The 7,976-nt window shown below is 39.0% G+C and overlaps 1 long non-coding RNA gene across 1 annotated transcript; it reads left to right on the top strand.

The window, feature by feature from the left end:
- Positions 1-1,112: 1,112 nt before the first annotated feature.
- On the top strand, positions 1,113-4,739 carry LOC139070097 (uncharacterized). The gene is made up of 3 exons (XR_011520743.1): positions 1,113-2,093; positions 4,101-4,211; positions 4,676-4,739. It is a non-coding gene; the product is annotated as an uncharacterized lncRNA (long non-coding RNA).
- The last annotated feature ends 3,237 nt before the right edge of the window (positions 4,740-7,976 follow it).

The following is a 7,976-nucleotide window of genomic DNA, read 5'->3' as shown; positions in this document are numbered from 1 at the left end:
CAGAGATACGCCGGGCTGACCGCTGGGTAAAACCGGGTGGAACACAAGAGGTCTCCGAGACCTCCACAAGCCGGCAGCCGCACAGCAGACAAGTGCCGCTGCGATCTGAGATGCGCAGAGCTGCCGCTGGGGAGAACCGGGTGGAAAGGTTTCATCCCAGAGCTCCACAAGCCGTCAGCCCGCGCATCAAACAGAAGCCACGATCAGACAGAGATGCGCCGAGCTGCTGGGAGGGGAGAACGGGTGGAAACCATCGGTCTCCCGAGAGCTCCACAAGCCGATAGTCGGAACCCAGCTCCACCAACATGTTATATTTCAACCCATTTTCTAAAGTGCAGCATTATGTTAAATGCACTGGGTTTTACCCTATTGCATTTAAATTTCATGGTTAAGCAGTACATGTTAAAATCTAAGCTCAGCTCGGCAGTGACCTAAAATACATAAATATAATTTTACTTACCGAAAAAAATGAAGTGGAGACTCCTTGGACGCTCTATTAGTGCAATTAATGCCACAGCAAGTCATTTTGTCCAACAATTGCACAAAAAATAAAAAGAATACACAAACACAGAGACTCAAAATGCCGGAACAGTTTCCAGACCAGACCGAGGCTCTACTGAGGCCTTTCCACGGAGCTAGCTCTGTGGTCACGTGGGTCGGATGCTCATTAATTATACAGAATTTTAGGCTTTTAATACACTTAAACAGAAGAGTGAGAAAAAAATGCACCCCCCTCAGAGTTGTCATGAGTGTAAACTAGATCATTTAAACCAAAAACATGTTTTGGTACCAGGCTGTAAGCATGTTTATTTCTGTTGTGAAATTGGTATTTTTAACATGGGAGTCAATGAGGATTTGCTCGCTTCTGACACCAGCCCCCAGTGGATGAGGATGGAACTGCAATTTTTGGTACTTCCGGGTTGAGACCAATTTCTGCAATAATACAAGCTGCATTGTGGGGGCTTGCGAGGAAGATGTGATGAATATCTACGGCTGCAGGTGTGGATCTGCAGCCGTGCCCTTCTTAGCGTGATAGCGGGACGTCCCAAAGGTCCGCTCACCTGTTCACCGCTCAGACGTCCTGATCTTCTACCTTCCTAGATGATCCAGCTGTAACCTGTTTCTGATCATGTCTTTAGTCCCGCTGTAACACTGATGCATCAGTCTCAGACGTCATGGAGCTCAGGTGTTATCAGAACTACCTGTGTGTGTTTACCACCCAGCTTCAGCTCTTCTGTGGTTGGGTCTGACCCACGTTAGTAAATGTAAGTCCTCCATCAGGCTTGTGCCTCTTCTAGTGTCATTTTAAAGGATTTTATTTATTTATTTAACCGTTACTAGATTACCAGCAACAGAAATGCTACTAATAACACACAATTATGTGAAGCTGGAAAAATGAAAATACTGTGCAAAATTACAGTCAATTCTGTAATTTAACTAGACTGAGATACCTTTTAAAGGCTCGGGAACCTTTACAGGTGTTTCTATTTGCAATTTTAAATTTTAGCTGATTGGGGTCTTGTTAAATATCACACAGTGACCTTTTAATAGTCTAGATAAGTGTAATGCTCCTGTTAGTAGTTCCTCCTGTTAAAGGCACAGTCTGCAACATTTAAATGTAGAATAACTTTAAAAATGTTTGATTTTGACCATCTGACCCAATTTTATTAAAAAAAGTAAATAATCTTTAATATTTCAATTTTCTCCTAAGTCCCTCCCCTGCCCTGTAGAGCTCAGCCAATATTTCTGCAAGCCTAACGCGTTGACCAATAGCGCTGCGTTTCCACCAGGGGGCAGCTGTCAATCATCGAGCACGAGCAGATCTCAGCGTGCATAATAGTGTCACGCGCCTCACTCGGCTTACTGCAGAAACATGGAGCAACAAAACCCCAAATTACCGATTCCTCGACTGCCTTCCACATCTCAAAAAACATTTAAAAAGTTTAAAAGCCCTTCTTCAAAAGTGGCTGTAAGACGTTTAAAACAGTCGAGTAGAATTTACATTGGAGATTGTTTTACACACGATGGAGAGATTTTCGTGATCTACACGGCCTGAAAACGGATGAAGAGTTGGCAAAGTATCTTTTAGACAGGTAAGTTATTTATTGTTTTTCGGATAAATTTACTTAAAGTCTTTCTTTCACTGAAAGAAGTAATAGAGCAAACAAGCTTTGTATGCTTGGTGTCCTATTGGCTAATGTAGCATTAGCTTGAATGCTAAGTCGACATGAATCGATGCTAGTCGAACTATTTATGCTATATTTGGAAGAAGTATGAGTAACGAAAGGGGATTTTAGTTTTTTGTTTATATGGGAGCTAATGATTAGTGTGGCGTTTAACTATAGGCCACATCAGTATATTGTTTTAAGCTCTTGTTTATAACTTCCCCGTTAGCGGGGTTCAGTTAGCATCTTGAAAGCTGAATTAGGTGTTTACACTTTCCTGAGCTGCGCGTTTGATTAAAATGAGTAATCAGCAGCTCATGTAGCACTTGTAGAAGTCTGAGGAGATGATTCAGCAGTTAGTATTAGGTGTGATTGATCAGGAACGTATCCAAAACCTTACGTTTCCATTAGCACTGAAAGACATATTGTGCTAACCTGGGTGGGCCACGTGTACAGATTACCGTCTGAGTTTGTGGTCTTACCTACGTGAAAACTCCATATTAAAATAAAAGTAATGATAATCAGCTTGTGCAAAAATCTGGAGAGGGTGCTCGCTGCAGAACTACAAAGGCGGAGCTGCACCATAAGGTGGAGCTGCACCAGAGTCAACCCCGCCCATTCACGCAAACTCAGCCTAGCCCACTGACTTCCGTTTTTGTTTTCAACTTTATCGCAAACTGACCTGACCCACATGAATTACGGCTGTTACTAGTTTACAGTTGTTAATGCTGTGTTCTGTGTTCCAATTAAACAAGATAAATATAACTTGCTACATGACAAAGTCTGAATATATCCCGAAATAAAAAGGTTTCTCGTAGCGAATATCTGCCCACAGCCGCTCTAACAAAAGTTCTCTACGACAGCATGAATCCCCTCCCTCTGGGTCCTGGTAGTCCAGTGGCAAGATCGTCTGACTTACGTTTTGCTTTCCCCTCAGCTGATGCTGGTTCGATTCTCGGTGGGGTCGGCAACAATCTATTCAGCCAGCTGAAACATTTAATTTGTTCATATTTTAGTTGTAATGTTCATTTTCAGCAAAATATTTATGTCTCTACAAGTTCTTTGAATTTGGTCGTTCCTAAACAGCATTTTAGTTGAAACTCTGCTCACAGATGGACTCACACTGGCTAAATAAACGAATGAATAAATAAAAAAAACACATTAGTCATTATATGTTAAACGGCATACCAATAAATTGTTGTAAACATAGTACTGGCAAGTGTAGCTAGAAATGAGGAAAAGAGATTATAGAATATTTCCACTGCTGGGAGGCGAATCTGCGCAAAACTGCATGTTAACCTGACACCATCACCACTACACCACCACATCTGATAAAATTTAGGTGGCGTTACATTTTATTACGTTATTTGGTGTGTCTTTGTAGATGGGATGTATGATTTTTCTGGCGGTGTCTCAGTAAAAGTCATTTCAGAAATAATTTGTCAGAAAATTCACAGAATATCCAGATTTGAGAACCAAGACCAGACCTGCTTTGGGGGAGGAGACCAAATTGAAGCTGAGATGGGAAGAAAATGCATGAATGAGGCCAAAAATGGCTTTGGCGTGTTTCTTATGAGGAAATGACAATATAACATGATTAAAAGTTCCAAAAGTTAGATTTTTAATTATATGGAACCTTTACAAAAACTGTTCAATTCACTTCTCAACTCCCTCCTCAATCTTGCATTTTTTAGCTATAACACCCTCTTTGGTTCCAGAATGCTATAAAGTCTGACAACTGGAAGGAATTGGACTGACTCCGATAGAATGGGCGGGGCTGATTCTGGAATGGGCGGGGCTGACTCTGGTGCAGCTCCACCTTCTGGTGCAGCTCCGCCTTTGTGGTTCTGCAGCGAGCACCACTTGAAAATCTGTGAAGGCTGGGGAGACTTGTTTAGCTTGTGATCACTAATTTTTGGGCTTTGTTTTTTACAGTCATCAGTCCAAATATGAAGCATCAACATCTACACCATTGAAGCGCCAACTGTGTATTTCTCCAACACCAGTGCCAGCTCTGTCTAGCATTCATGGAGAGTCATCTGAAAGGTAAATAGCTGCCTATAAACATCTACCAGGAATATTATAATTTTGCCTCTGTTTGTTTTAAGTTAGTGGTGGATTATTTTGAAAAAATTCTAGAAATGGGATAATGAATGACTATAAAAAATGTATAGAAATAAATAGTAAAACTACATTTTATATAGCGCCTCTCAAGATAAAACTCTTGAGACACTTCACAACAACAAAATTAAACACATTTTAAAAAAATATATTTTTATTTCAAAGTTTGAGAAAAAAATACAATTTTGTTTTTAAAATGTAAAGAGAGAGACAGGAAATTATTTGTAAAGAAGGAATTCAGTGGATGCAGAGAAATGCGTAATAAGTAGAGTGAGAAAAATAAGGAGAGGGTGATGATGACGGCCAATAGACGAGGTCTATTACCTTCAAAATGACAAAATATGTATTGATTCTAATCATATTCTTGTACTTGTATTTTATTTTCATAGGGATGATAATTTGGAGGAGGTGATGGAACAAGGTGAAACTAAAAAAGAAGGATGTTCACAAATGTAAGTACAAGGTTGTATCTGTATTTGGCTGTCACATTTGTCAGGAAAAGTAAACAATAATTACTTTTTTAGGTTATCTTGTGTGGTAATTGAAGCAAACATTGACGAGGAAGAGTTCAACAATATTCAAAACTCTGTGTAAGTATTCAGATGTTAATAAAATGTGTCTAATTTTCCATACTAAAAACTTTATATTGTGTATATTCAGAATAGAGTCATCAGATGACACATGGTCACCAAACAGAGAACCAGAAGTTGATTCGTCTTCAGAGGAGGACGAAACCATCGAGATGGACAGCGGTACTGATGACAGCGGTGATGAGGACTACACACCTTATATACACATAAGGTAATTATTTTCGTTTAACATTCTATAAAACTGCAATAGTGCATAGTTAATAAAAAGCTTTTGTTCACAGGACTGGAGCAGCATTACAAAAAACATTACAACTTGAGACTCTGCAAGAAATTAACATAGAGGATACAGTTCATGACTGTAATATCCCAGAAGCAACTGACCGACGTTTGACAAGCAAGAAAGGTCTTCCTCGACGCTACGAGCTAAGGCCTGAGGATCCAAGGCGTTATGGTTTGCTGTCCGGAGTTCCTGCACCATCAACAGAGGAACTTCTACAACACCTACGGACTTGCGGTGATGGTAAAATAAAACATTATCTGCCCTACATCTTCCACACAATAGTCCATTGCTAATTGAGTTTATTTTTTATTTACAGGTAAAACTTTGCCACAGACATAGGTGTTGGGGGAGGCAAGAGAAAACCCAAAACCTTCTTTATTTTTGTTTCCTGTGTTTTTTTTTTTTTGAAAATAAAGATATATTTTGGGTAAATAAGGACTAATAATTAAAAAATTTATGTAAAATGTTGGAGGTAGACATAATTTTTTGATGTTGTGCAGGAGTTTTAAAATTTATGGTATTTTTATAAATGCAACACAGAGTTGTGCTTTAGAACACTTTATTAGAGCATCAAACAAAAATATATTAAAACAAACTTATGTAAAATATCAAATATATACATTTATTTACAATCGTCTTGGAATAAAACCAGTGTAGTTACCATTGGGGTCAGGGAATTTTGCAGAATAAACTCCTCCATGTGTGGTACAGTTGAAATACATGTCTGGGGAGGCTGTTGGCAGCATTTCTTTTCCAAATCAGTTGGCATATCTCTGCAGTGGGAGCATACACACCATGAAGGTTGATTGGGTGTTGGAGGTGTTGTGGCAGGTGGACCAGAGAGGGCAAGTACATCAAAGAGAACACCAGTGTCTGTCCAGCACCATGGTAAGGATGTCAATAGCCTGCTGAGGGTTCAGGTTCTGTATGTGTTGCTACAAAAGTGGAAAGAGATGCTACAGCAACAGTTATGCTTACACGTTCAAAGTCTATTCGCTCGGAACAAAGATTCCGAACTCGAGAGAGATCATCTCCAAGGTCCACAGCTGAGTGTCTCACACTTCTTCGGCCTCTGGATGCACCGCGGCCTCTAGACACACCACGGCCTCTGGATGCACCACGGCTTTGAGATGATGGTGGGCATCTCCTTTTTGCACCACGTCTTGAGGATGCAATAGGAGGTTCAAACTCTTCCTCAGAGGATTCCTCAATCACTGAACTCTAAATTGTATTAGAATAAAAAAAATTATACTAATATAAAAAGTACTCTTGCATATTAATCAATTTTGACACAGATCAGGTTTACATCTAGTCAAAATTTGGGCTAAACCAACAATAAACAGAAACCCTATGAAAACAACCATGATTATAGGAGGACTACACAGAATGCAGTGTTTATTCATGATTTCCACATAAATTATTTATATGCTTTGATATATTCATCCCATCTTGAATGGCAAAGCAATTAAAAATAAGCTAATTACTTGTAATAAAATGCTAACAATTTGATAGGATTAATTTTATTTACAATATAGATTGCCAACTCTTACTGGTATTTTAAAATATAAATATATTTATAGATATTCTTTATAAAATGCCTTTTGTAAACAGTAAGTGTTTAATGTGCTGGTTAAATACAACTTTCTTACCTCAGATAACTCCATTGCTAACACTAGCTCAGCTCTATTACAAGAAGCAATGCTCCGATGTTGACTCTGCTTTTCCTGCGCGTGCACATTGGGAGGTGTGGCTTTCGGCTCTTTCAGGAAGGGCGGGGGAGTGAGCAACAGCCGTTCGAATTTAAAAATCTCCTCCTCACCCTGACGGCGTCATCCTGCGGACTGTGCCTTTAAGTGCTTATTTATTTAAATTATTCATGTTTATAAAAACATTTGGACATACATTTTATTATGTTCCAGTAATTAGACATTTATATTTCACTATTGCAGTAATTCTTGCATGCTTTAATGAAAAAAGTAACTAAGTAGTTATTTTTCGTGGTAATTAGTTACTTTTATAATCTTGTAACTCAGTTAGTAACTGAGTTACTTTTTTGACAAAGTAATCAGTAACTATAACTAATTACTTTTTTAAAGTAACGTTCCCAACACTGCGAAGCTCTTCGGAGGCTGTTCAACTTTGACACTGAAGAAGAGGATTTTAATGGCTTTAGTGCGCAGGAGGACGATGAATAAACTAATCAATAACTTTTCTGTTTTGTTTGATACTGATCAGTTCAGTTACGTTCAGTTAAACTACGTTTTCAATTCAGTAGATATCTGTGGCTTTTAGCCCGGTGCGGCTTGTATAAGTACAGTTCCATGTGTTTTTTTAAACCTTGTAGGTGCGGCTTATATTGTGGTGCACTCTATAGTCTGGAAATTATGGTAAGCTCCAAACATTTGTGATTAGAGTGCTGTAAAGGGCAGCATAAGTGCCTGGAATGAATGTAGTGGTGTTTAGTAAACAGTTTCACAATGTAATATAGTTGAGGATGTGCTTTTAGAGTAGTTCTACATTTGACTGAAGACAAGTCAATATTCAGAGTGATTAAATAAATAAAACAATAAAAACATCTGGCTGTGTTCTGTTTTCCATTCAGATAAGCTCAATAGATTTCATTTCTAGCACAAGCCAAACTAAAAAACCTCCATACAATATATCTGTAGTTTCACCTATTCCCTGTGAATGCCTCTGAAATCAAAGCCAGAGAGACTCCACTGCCTCATACATCACCGTAGAGAGGGCCAGCGTTCTTCACGGTACAGTTTGATTTTGCGGCTGGCCTGGCTGGATGTAATTATCTGCAGCGCAGCAGGA

Source organism: Nothobranchius furzeri, chromosome 5 (assembly GCF_043380555.1).
Source record: "Nothobranchius furzeri strain GRZ-AD chromosome 5, NfurGRZ-RIMD1, whole genome shotgun sequence".
NCBI lineage: Eukaryota > Metazoa > Chordata > Actinopteri > Cyprinodontiformes > Nothobranchiidae > Nothobranchius > Nothobranchius furzeri.
This window is presented reverse-complemented; position numbering and strand designations above follow the sequence as displayed.